This window comes from Glycine max, chromosome 15 (assembly GCF_000004515.6).
Source record: "Glycine max cultivar Williams 82 chromosome 15, Glycine_max_v4.0, whole genome shotgun sequence".
In the NCBI taxonomy this organism is placed as follows: domain Eukaryota; kingdom Viridiplantae; phylum Streptophyta; class Magnoliopsida; order Fabales; family Fabaceae; genus Glycine; species Glycine max.
The window spans coordinates 10638787-10651215 of record NC_038251.2 but is presented as its reverse complement, the minus strand read 5'-3'; the positions used below and the strand labels follow the sequence as shown (position 1 = coordinate 10651215).

At 35.9% G+C, this 12429-nt stretch overlaps 1 pseudogene; it reads right to left on the bottom strand.

Annotated features, from left to right (window-relative positions):
- Window positions 1–2433: 2433 nt before the first annotated feature.
- Window positions 2434–9156, bottom strand: LOC100797880 (berberine bridge enzyme-like 21; annotated as a pseudogene).
- Between the last annotated feature and the right edge of the window lie 3273 nt (window positions 9157–12429).

Here is a 12429-nt window from a genome sequence, read left to right as displayed (position 1 = left end):
GGGAGAAGGGGAATTGGTCTTCAATGAAGATTACATGGCGAGACATATGCACCTTTTGATTTGCTCGATTTGGACAAATATAGGAGTGATATTGTGTAGAGTAGCCAAGGAAGACATATGGTGTACTACATGGAGAGAGTTTGTTTGGAGCTCTGATACCATATGAAATGAGCGTATAATATGATAAGGATAATATTTGCATTAATATTCACAGCATACAAATGTTCAGAGTATATGACATTTGAATTTTGAATTGACTCCTCATATTACTCTTCGATTCTCTCCAATTGCTTAAATTAAGACTTTTGACAGCTATTATTCTTAGATTAGCTCATCTCATGAATAGTTTGATTCTATTGTCTTAACAAGAGTCAATCTAAATTAACGTGAAATAAGATTTTTTTTCTGACAGAAAATTATTATTGGTATTATTTTTAACATACTAATTATTATAAAAATTAATAAACATACATTATTCATGTTATTTTTTATTGGATGAAAATTCAAATATATATATATATATATATATATATATGCTCAGATATATTTTTTTGTCATTATAAGATTTGCAAAATTTAGATTTTATTCCTATAAAAATTTTGATATATTTTTCATTCTCATAAACTTATAACTTGTCATTTTTGGTTCATAAAAAATTTCAGATATTTGAACTATAACTTTTTTACATCAGTTATATATAATGGGTGTAAAAAAATCTACCCTATACCTTGCTCCAAGTCAAAAAATTATATATTATAATTTTAAGAGAACAAATTTTTTTAGAAGAATTAAATTTAAACTATCAATTTCACAAAAAAAAAACATATTTTAGTCATTTTATATCTAATATATTGAGAACCATAGATCAAACATATATAATATATAGAGAACCGCATTCATATTTATAAAATTTTCTTTAGTAATTGTTTATATTCAAACCTGGATTCTTGATCCATTACCAATTATTTCAGCAGATAGCTAGATTGAATTTAGGCCAATTGATGACATCCTTAACACATAAATGTCACTAGGGAGAATTTTCTTGGTAGATTCCTAAACTAAATGCAGGTGTCAGATTATGTTAGAAAAAGATATATAAAAAAAGTGAATCAGAAAAGCAAACACAAAGCAGAGTGAGTAAGGCATATGCCAGGAAGATCCTTTCCTCCACTTTCCATTTCACTTACAAATTAAAAGCCACTTACTAAAACCAACAAGTTTTCTTCACCTGAGCACCATTATTGTATTGTCACCTTGTGTTTGCTCTTATCAGCAAACGTTTTGGCACTAACTCTTCTTTCTTCCAGCCAAGGTCAATATGAATCCCAAGTTCAGATCATGGGACAGCGTTTGCAATCATCAAGGGAGCAAAAGGAAGAAAGGGAGCTCTTCATATATGTTAGTCCGACTAGTTAGGTCACAGTTGTAATCCTTAACCTTGAAGGGCAACCAATGATCCTTTGGCAATGTATGTATCCTGCTATATATCAGATATATACGTGCAGTATAATAAGGATTCTTGGTAATTAGTTTCCTTTTTTTTTGCTCTTATGTTTATTGTTTAATGGATGTTTCTGAGCAACATATTTTTATTTGGATAGCCTTGGCCCTGAGTTACTATTAATGTTGAGATTGAGATGTTCTGCATGTTAACCTCTTCCATACGTGTAGTCCTCTTATACAAATATATAATATACAAGGCTTAAAAAAGAAATGTCCTTAACTGTAATTTCAGACATAACGTCAAGATTTGTTTGATCTTTGTGACCGTAACGTGATTAAAATTACAGCCACATCAGTTCCATTTATATGTAATTTCTCTCGATATCAATATCAAGAATCATGACAAAATCGAGACTACAACAACAATTTAAAACCTTGGGAAAATATGTCACCGTAAGTACAATATTGTATTCACATGTTCAGTTTGACTATTCAGCTAAGCCATCTTCTAACATATGGTATATTCATTCAATTTAATGCAAGTATTCTCTAGCTTAAAAAGCAAAACTCGGTGGACAATTTAGTCGCAACCAAGATCATGAAAAAAAAAAGTATGAAGAGATTGAGAAAGGATAATTAATTTATCGTTAGACAGTCCTTATTGTTTGGTTTGTTTTATCGGTGTTTTATCCTACCTATTAGGTTAATTACAGCTAATTTTGTTACAATTTGATGTTTAGTTATCCATTTGAGAGTATTTAATCTATTAATCATGTGAGGTTTCTGATGGTTTGAGAATTTGTTTACGAGGGGATCATATCAAATTAACAATTAATCTGATTAGGAATCAAGTTAATTATTTGACTTAAATAACCTTTTAGTTTTTATAATTTAATATTTTTTTATTTTCATCCTTACAATTTTTTTTCTTAATTTTTATAAATTTTATTTATTTTATTTTTTATCCCTAAAACAATTTAAATACTAAATAGCACTTGAACAATGAAAAAAGTAATTTAGACGGCACTTTAAGAAAAATAAAAAAATTAACACAATTTATAAGGACTAAAATTAAAAAAATAAAATAATATTGTATTATAAAGAAGTATAAAATATTATTAAAAAATAATATAGAAACTCATACAAGTATGAAATATCCTTACCAAAAAAAATAAAAATACAAGTATGAAATATTCTTTCACTGTTTGATTCCCTATGCTTTGCTCGGAGCTAGGGGAATACTCTGTTCATTCCTGAAAAAGTTTGTCGAATCAACTACAGTCTTAACCTTGATGAGCCTCTGAAAATTGCCATTGAAGTACTTTGCCCCATAAACCTCCCCTTCTTGAAAGCTATTCTTACGAAAGTTGTTAACACCAATATCAAGGTCCCTATAATTCAAAAAGGCACTTCTTGGATTCTTGGACACAAAAGGGGTCATGTAACTGTACAGCTTCCTAGCCTGATTCAAGAAATTCTGAGCCGCAGCAAGTGAAGGATCTTTCCAAGTCACAGAGTATTGAACCTTAAACAGGTTCCCCTTACGGTGTGGAAAAGGCGTCGCATAGAAGAAACCTGAGCCATTTTCCTTCCATAAGGGTTGAACACAAGCCCCGTTTTCCCCAACTCAATCATCCTCTTCCATATAAACTCCAACCCTTCTCTGGGAATAGCTTTCTGAACATAATCAGATTTTCTTTTAAGGAAATCAGCAGTGTTGGCATGCCTATCCAATAGGGTTTCAGGTTTGGCACCATTTTTCAGACTCTTATCATCGTCCCACCAAAGAACCGAATCCATCCAACTCACCTCAGTGCAATTCTCCTTCCTTAACCCAAGAAGCGGAAATTGTTTCGCCAAAATCGGCACAACCTCGTTAGCCCCTCCGAGAAACAAAGCCACAACCGAGGCTCTAATGGTGTTCCCTCCCTTCACAACCTTGGAACTCACGGGCTGCAATAACAGCCTCATGAAAAGCCTCTCATCAGTGGTTGGCGCCACCTGCTGCCACTACAACACAAAGTCAGTGGCATTCTCTTCCAATGTCTTCTCAACGCGAAAAACGGTAACCGTTTTAGGCACGGGAACTAGCTTAAAAGTAAACGACAATATGACACCAAAACTCGCTCCTCCACCTCCTCTAATAGCCCAAAAAAGATCTTCTCCCATTGTTTTTCTGTTTAGAAGATTTCCTTTGACATCAACGATTTGAGCATCAATGACATTATCAACAGATAATCCATGTTTTCTCAACATGTTATCGTACCCTCCTCCACTGATATGGCCACCGACATCGACAGTGGGACACACCCCTGCAGGGAAGCCAAGAACTTTACTCTTCTCCCAGATTCTGTAATAAACTTCTCCAAGTGTTGCTCCGGCTTGGACCATGGCAACCTCGTTTTTTACATTGACGATGATTCCACCAAGGTTGATGTTGGGTTGTGACTAAAATCCATATGGCAGTTTATTATATTATTTTTCTGTTTTGTCCTCTGCTTATATAAGGTAAGGATGCCCTGTATTTTAACAAGCTTCCACTTGTATATTGCATCAGTAAAAAAAGGCTTTCTGTTTCACTCCCGTGGAAGTAGCCTTACTCAAGGGTGAACCATGCAAATATGTGTGTTGTTCCTCATCTTTCTCTCTTTCACCTTGCTGCAAAACTCTGCGTATGACATAGTTTTCTGCTGCATCTGTTACTGCTGTTCTTGCTTGTTCTTCTTCACTTCCATAACAAACTGGTATCAAGAGCTCAAGTTGCGATCAAGGGAATTCAAGATTCTCGTCTGAATACGAAGATCAAGTTGTGGGAGTCTTGTTTCTGGTATCTTTCGTTGCTTCACTATGATCAAGAACACTCGAGAAATCATGTCAAACACAATCAAGATTGAGAAATTCAATGGAAAGAACAGCTTCAATCTGTTGCGCATCAAGATGCGTGCTTTGTTGAAGGAACAACATGTTTGGGCTCCTGTTGCTTCTACATCTATGAAGAAACCAGTGGCTTCTGAATCAAAAGAAAAGGCCTCTGTTTCAAAGACTGAAGAACTTGCGGAACAAGAAGAAAAGGCTCACTCACTAATCTTGCTTTCTTTGTCTGATGAAGTTTTATATGAAGTTGCTAATGAAGGAACTGCAAGTGGCTTATGGCTCAAGTTGGAAAATCTATATATGACCAAGTCAATCTGCAACAAGCTCTTCTTGAAGACGCGTCTATTTGGTTTACACATGAAAGAAGGTACATCTCTTAAGGACCATCTTGATGAATTAAATTTTATTTTGATGGAATTAAGAGATATAGATGTTAAGATAGAGGATAAAGATGCTTCCATGATTCTGTTAGCCTCTCTACCACCATCATATGAGAGCTTTGCCAATTCTCTTAGTGTTGGTAAGGAATGTGTCACCATGGAGGAGGTGAAATCCAGCTTATACTCAAGGGAACTTTGATCTAAAGCACCTGGAAATTCTGAAGAATCAAATGGAACTGGTCTTGTGGTCTCTAACTCTAACAAGAACATCAAGAAAAAGGTGTTTAAAGGAAAGAAGAAAACTCATGTCAATCCAAAGGACATCTGTAACTACTACAAGGAGCCAGGTCACTGGAAGAAAGATTGTCCTAAGAAAAAAGGCAAACCATCTGCTGCTGTTGCCAAGGAAGGTTCCACATCTGAAAATGAGCTTGTTCTCTCAGTTGCTGATCACCACCAACATTCTGAAGATCAGTGGATATTAGACTCTGGTTCTTCCTTTCATATGTGTCCTAACAAAACTTGGTTTGACACCTATGAAGAGAAATCGGGTGGAAATGTCTTCATGGGAAATGATGTCTCATGCAAGACAGTTGGAATTGGCACAGTAAAAATCAAGATGCATGATGGAATTATCTGAACACTCACTGAAGTTAGGCATGTTCCTGAGCTGAAGAAGAACCTAATCTCTATAGGTATTATGGATGGAAAGGGGTTCAAATGCAACACTAAAAATGGGGTCATGAAAATTCAGAAAGGCTCTACAATGGTGATGAAGGGTATAAAGAGGGGTAATCTCTATATACTTCAAGGTACAACATGTATTGATGATGGTCTAGTAGTTGTTGCATCAAAATCCAATAAGAGAATACCTGACTTAACTCAATTATGGCACATGAGGCTTGGTCATATGAGTGAAAAGGGTATGATGATACTTTAAAAACAACAGCTATTGGGAAATCAGAAACTGGATGAACTTAAATTCTGTGAGCACTGTGTTTTCGACAAGCAACATAGGATTAAATTTCCTAAAGCAATTCACACCACCAAAGGAACTCTTGATTACATTCATGCTGACTGCTAGGGGCCTGCACAAGTACCTTCACTAGGTGGTGGAAGGTATTTTCTGTCCATAATTGATGACTACTCAAGGATGACATGGATCTACATCATGAGTTAGAAGAGTCAAGCTTTCAAATGCTTCAAAGAATGGAAGGCACTGATTGAAAAACAAACTGAAAGGAAAGTTAAAAGACTCAGAACTGATAATGGCTTGGAGTTTTGCTCAACAGAATTTAACAAATTCTGTAGAGATGAAGGGATTGCTAGACAACTTACTGTTAGGAACACTCCTCAGCAAAATGGAGTTGTTAAACGAATGAACAGAACACTTCTGGAAAGAACAAGATGCCTATTGTCTAATGCTGGTCTCAACAGAAGTTTTTGGGGAGAAGCTATCAATACAACTTGTTTTCTAATCAATAGAACACCCTTTACTGCTATAGGACTTAAAAGTCCTATTGAAATCTAGAATGGCAAAACAGCAAACTACTCAAATCTAAGAGTATTTGGCTGCAATGCCTATTATCATGTCAATGAAGGAAAGCTGATACCTAGATCAAGAAAAGGTCTGCTCATGGGTTATGGTGATGGGGTGAAAGGTTATAGGATCTGGTCACCCTCTGAAAGGAAAGTTCTTCTCAGCAGAGATGTAATTTTTGATGAATCGCATCTGCTCCATCCAAAAATTGAGGTTTCAATTGCTGGAACACAGAGTTGCCACTCTCCTCAAGAAAAGAATGTAGAATCTACAACCAAAGACTCAGAAAAGGGGGTTATACAGATACATCTCCTGTTCTTCAAGAAGGTGAGCAATCAGAAGATTCCAGTGCAGATGAGGCTCATCAGAATGTTGAACCCGAGCCTGCACAGTTCAATCCTGGAATCAGTCAGAGACCTAAGAGGGTCATTAAGCCTCCTGAGAGATATGGCTTTGAAGACAAGGCTGCCTATGCATTACATGCAGCTGAAGAAATAGATTCAAATGAACCTGCCACCTACAAAGAAGCTATCAATCATCCTGAAGCTGAAAATTGCTTGTTAGCTATGAAAGAGGAAATGGAATCTCTATATAAGAATCAAACCTGGAAACTTGTTGAACTATCTAAAGGAAGACATGTGGTAGGTTGCAAGTGGATATTCAAGAGGAAACCTGGTCTTTTAGAAAAGGAAGGGATAAGATACAAGGCTAGGTTAGTTGCCAAGGGATTCAGCCAGAAAGAAAGAGTAGATTCCAACGAAATATTTTCACCTGTGGTTAGACATACATCCATTAGAGTTTTGCTTGCTATAGTGGCAAACCAAGATTTGGAACTTGAACAACTTGATGTCAAGACTGCTTTTCTCCATGGAAGATTGGAAGAAAATATTCTAATGAAACAACCTGAAGGGTTTGAAGTTCAAGGAAAAGAAAGGTATGTTTGTCAATTGCAGAGGTCCTTGTATGGATTGAAACAATCTCCAAGGCAATGGTACATGAGGTTTGACAGCTTTATCACTAGCCAAGGATTCAAGAGAAGTTTCTATGACTGTTGTGTTTATCACAACAAGGTGGAGGATGGATCAATGATCTATCTTCTACTCTATGTAGATGACATGCTTATTGTAGCAAAAAGCATGTGTGATATACAAAATCTGAAGATCCTCCTGAGTGGTGAATTTGATATGAAAGATCTAGGGGCTGCAAAGAAAATCTTAGGAATGGAGATCTATAGGGACAGAACTCAGAAAAGGCTATTTTTGTCTCAAAGGACTACATTCAGAAGATACTTGTGAGGTTTGGAATGACTGATTCTAAACCTATCAGCACTCCTATTTTAGAAAAAGAGAAGTTGTCTGTTATGATAAAGGTTCAAGCTCTGGCCGATTAGGACTATATGTGAAAGGTTCCATACTCAAGTGTTGTTGGCAGCCTCATGTATGCCATGGTCTGCACCAGACCTGACCTTGCTTATGCTGTTAGCATGGTTAGTAGGTTCTTAAACCAACCTCAAAAGGAACATTGAAAGGTTGTGAAGAGAATTTTCAGATATCTTAAAGTGCAGATGTAGGGTTGATTTATGGATCTAACTCAGATTGTTGTCTCACTAGCTATTCTGATGCTAATTTTGTTGCTGATCTTGTCAAGAGAAGGTCCCTAACAAGGTATGCTTACACCCTTGGTGGCTGCTTGGTGGGTTGGAAGGAAACACTTCAACCTTCTGTTGCCCTCTCAACTGTTGAAGCTGAATACATGGCTTTTACTGAAGCTGCAAAGGAAGGAATTTGGCTGGGAGGTCTGACAAATGATCTCGAAATTAATCAAGAATATGCTAACATCTACTGTGATAGCCTTAGTGTTATACGCTTGGCCAAGGATTAAGTTCATCATGATAGAACAGCATATAGATGTTAGATATCACTTCATTCGGTCAGAAAGAAGAATTAAGGTTCATAAGATCAACATTCTGCACAATCATGTTGATATGTTCACAAAGCCAGTTCCAAAGAGCAAGTTTGATCACTGTTTAAGCTTGCTCAATGTTGATTGTTGGGGTTAAGTTCATGTATGCTTGGAGGGAATAGTTTGTGTCTTATATGGATGTTAGTTCAAGGTGGTGGATTATTGGGTTGTGACTAAAATCCATATGGCAGTTTATTCTGTTATTTTTCTGTTTTGTCCTCTGCTTATATAAGGTAAGGATGCCCTGTATTTTAACAAGCTTCCACTTGTATATTGCATCAGTAATAAAAGGTTTTCTGTTTCCCTCCCGTGGATGTAGCCTTACTCAAGGGTGAACCACGTAAATCTGTGTGTTGTTCCTCATCTTTCTCTCTTTCACCTTGCTGCAAAACTCTGTGTATGACATAGTTTTTTGCTGCATCTGTTGCTGTTGTTCTTGTTTGTTCTTCTTCACTTCCATAATAGTTGAACAAGTCGAGGATGATAAAGGGTGTCTTGGAGATGTACGAGATACCCTCTTAATCATGGCCTCCACTCCTGATTTTGAGTTGAACGTTGACGCTTTTGGCGCATATTACAGTGGCCTGGACATGCGATTCTACCTGGGGAGTGACGATGAGTAACAGCTTTTGCGTCAAGGGGGTGTTGAAACGCGCGTTTCGGATGTAGTTTTGGGTGACAAAGGGGAATTTGGGGTTGCTTTGGGGGAAGACTATGTTGGAGAATTGGGTTGAGGAGTTTGTGTGCTGTGTGAAGCAGTGAAGGAAAGTGTCATAGAGTGAGGATTTTGGGGATGGTTTTGACAATGAAATGGAGACAATTAGAAGAAGAAAAGCAGCAAAAAGATAGGCCAAACTAGGTTTTGCCATTGTCATGTTACTATTGATGTGTGACTTGGTCGAAGGTGAGTGCGGTTTAATTTATACACAAGGGTGTGAGTGCTATGTGCTAACTGATGCCGTGTCACTCATCTTCCTTGACTTTTGAACATTAATTAGGGAGAGTGTTGACTCTAACAAGTCTTTGAAACTTGAAAGAATAATCATTCCTGGTCAATGTCCTAGAAGGAAAAAAAAAACCTAATGAATTTAATTTTCAAACTAGAAATATGGAAATAACGTTTATGGAAGTTAATAAAATAGAATTTTGACTCATCATATAAAAATCCATGACTTTGCTTCTTTCCTTTAAGGATAAATAAACAATTTTAACTATGAGAATACAAAGTGCTATCAATTTAACCCCCTGAAGTAATTGAATGACAAAAAGTTCATGGAAGCGTAATTTTTCACTTTAATCTAAACTTCAGAAAGTTTTATGACTTAAAGGTGCCAATATTAATTAAGTTGGGAATTAAAATGAAAAAAAAATAATTAAATTTGAAACTAAAGTGACAGTAAAGAGTCTCTCAAGAATCTTTTTGTTATTTAATTATTTTTAAGGATTAAATTAATTGTGTCTTATACTTTCATGAATAAAATTGATCATTTTATCCTTCCTTTAAATAATTATATATTTACGTATTTTTTTCCTATTTCTTCTTCTTCTTTTTTTACCATTTGTTATTCATTACAATATAGCTCAAATGCATTCTTCTATTATACTTTCATCATCCCTAAATATAAGATATGATTTTAAAATTTCTTTGTCCTTTTTAAGTACTCTTTTCTAATTATCCCTTGCATTAATTATTTTAGTCCATAAATAATAAATGTCATGGATTATTTCTTTTTCTCTCTTTTGAGGATTGAGAAATTGGAGAATTTAAGAGTTTAATTTTTAAAAATAAAATTCACTACTATTATTCTCTCTCCATAAATTAATTATTTATGCCTAGTTTTGAAAAATATTACAATTACATATAGATTTAATGTTAATAACTAAATTAACAAAACTTTCTTAATACATGTGAATTATTTAATAATGTCTTATAATTAGGAATGAAAGGATTATTTTTATTTTTTTTTGAAAGGATGGAAGGAGTATTTTAAAGATTATAAATGATTGCATTTGTAATCAAATGACCATTATTAGTTTTTCCTTTAATGGATTTTTTTATGATTATTTAGGAAATAAAGACTATTTCTTATTAATTTTTCCAAATGGGATAAACTTATGAATATTGTATAAGGGGTTGACAACTTAAACTTTGAAACACAAAAGTAAATATTTTTTATCATTTATTTTCATTTTTATTGTTCCCCTATGGTCTTGTTCTTGGCCATGTTTTTAGGTTCTGACGTGTTTGGGGCTTCTAATGCTTGAGTCCAAACATATTATTGTGTAATCTTTATGAAAACAAACCCAATATCGGTTTCAGGTTGCACTAAATGTTTGTCAAAAGAGAATAATATGAACTTTTTGTAAAAACTTATGATCCACCCATATACCAATTTGTATTATAAATTGATGATGATTATTTTTTTTATTGGTAAATATTAATTTGTTAGAAATTCATTATGGTTATTAGTCACATGTGAAATTGATAATTAACATTTCTATTTAATTTATTTTTTAGTCAATATACGTTCTATTATATGTTCTTGAATTGTTTTGAAAAACATATAATTGTAAGTATTTTATATAAAACTTAATACTTATCTATTTTTTAAAATAAATTTCAATTTCTAAAATTTCCTCATGCCATCTAACTTGAGCATTGTAGCAAGTACCCACAAGTGCACGAAGGAGCTTGACAAACCAACTAGCAGTTCAGAAAAGATAAAAGAACCAGTTCGAGATCAGATCAATCTACATAGTTGAAGGTCACATCAGGAGCTCTTCAGAAGTCGGTAAGAGAACATTTGATGCCCACTGCGCCTGAAGCAATATTTCCTTTGTCCACCAAGTTTTCATGGTACTAACACGACAAAGATTGTAGTGCAACTACACAATTCGGGATGGAGGAGAACTTGATTATAAAAGAAATACGGGAACAGTTGGAAGTAGTTCAATGCTAAAGACATCGAAGCCTTGCGTAGACAACATGAAGAAGTTTTGCAGGCCTTGCATCGGCAGAATGCAGATATCTGAGCACATAATCAATAATTTGAACAGGAGCCAAGCATTCCAGCATTCACTGATGTGGATTCTGAATACCAAGGTACTAATACTCACATGGAGGAGTACATCGACATCCATTTATTGATGGGATCATATATAGAAGTACCTCTGCCTCTAAATAAGGTGGAAACCATTCAATTTGGAGAGATATGATGACACGACTGACCCGAATGAACATATTGATGCGTACACAACAAAGGTAAATCTATTCACCAATGGCGATTATATATTATTTAGGAATTTTCTGATGTCTTTCAAGGATGCAACACTAAGTCGTTTGTTACGCACAGAAGCACGGAAAAGAACAGTCTAGCTTCGAGGGCTAGGAACCTCCATAAGAGAGAAGGATAAGGAAGAAAACTTGTATTATTTTCAGTTCTTCTCTATTACCTACTAAGCATCCCTTATATAGAGGCACTAGCCAAGGGTGCTGCTATGAAAACAGAAGGTGCTAGAATGCAAAAAGAAAATAACAGAGAAGTGGAAAATGGCGACAATGTAGTGCTGCACGATGGGAAGCAATATGCCAATAGCATATTCCCTATGAACCAGTATCCTCCTGACAACTCAGCACCTTCTAACAGATTCTGTTAAAGGGAATCCACCAAGGGGTTTGTACCCTTAGTGGTGCTTTTGCTGGTTTGTTTTGTCCCTCCTAACATTTCCTGACCCATCAAAAACACCTTGTCCTCAAGGTGTTGGGTTTTCAAACCATGGCTTCCAAAAGCAATACCGAATCCCAAGGTCTATTCCAGTGAAATGCACCTGGTTTCGCAGTTGTGCATAGTGCAAAGGCAACCGGTTGGCATTTGCGTGCGACCATAGCAAACCCATAATATTCAGTTTCCATCTCAAACAACGTCATGTTTTTCCCTTCGAGAGCCTTGTCATTAGGAGCTATTGCATGGCCATACTAAGCAACAGTACGAAAGAGCTTGTTGCATGAAAAAGTGGCACGAGTGTGGCGGAGATCGGGGAGGTAGGTAGAGGCATAGGAAGTGGAGCCGGCAATGGTGCAAGGAATGGTTGCACAGGTGCAGGACATGGAGGCACAGTCTGCATGGGAAGTGGAGCCGATAATGATGCGGGACTTGGTTGCATGGGTGTGGGGCATGGAAACGGAATCAGCATGGGTTGCGGAGTCGACATGGATGGCGGAGTCGACAT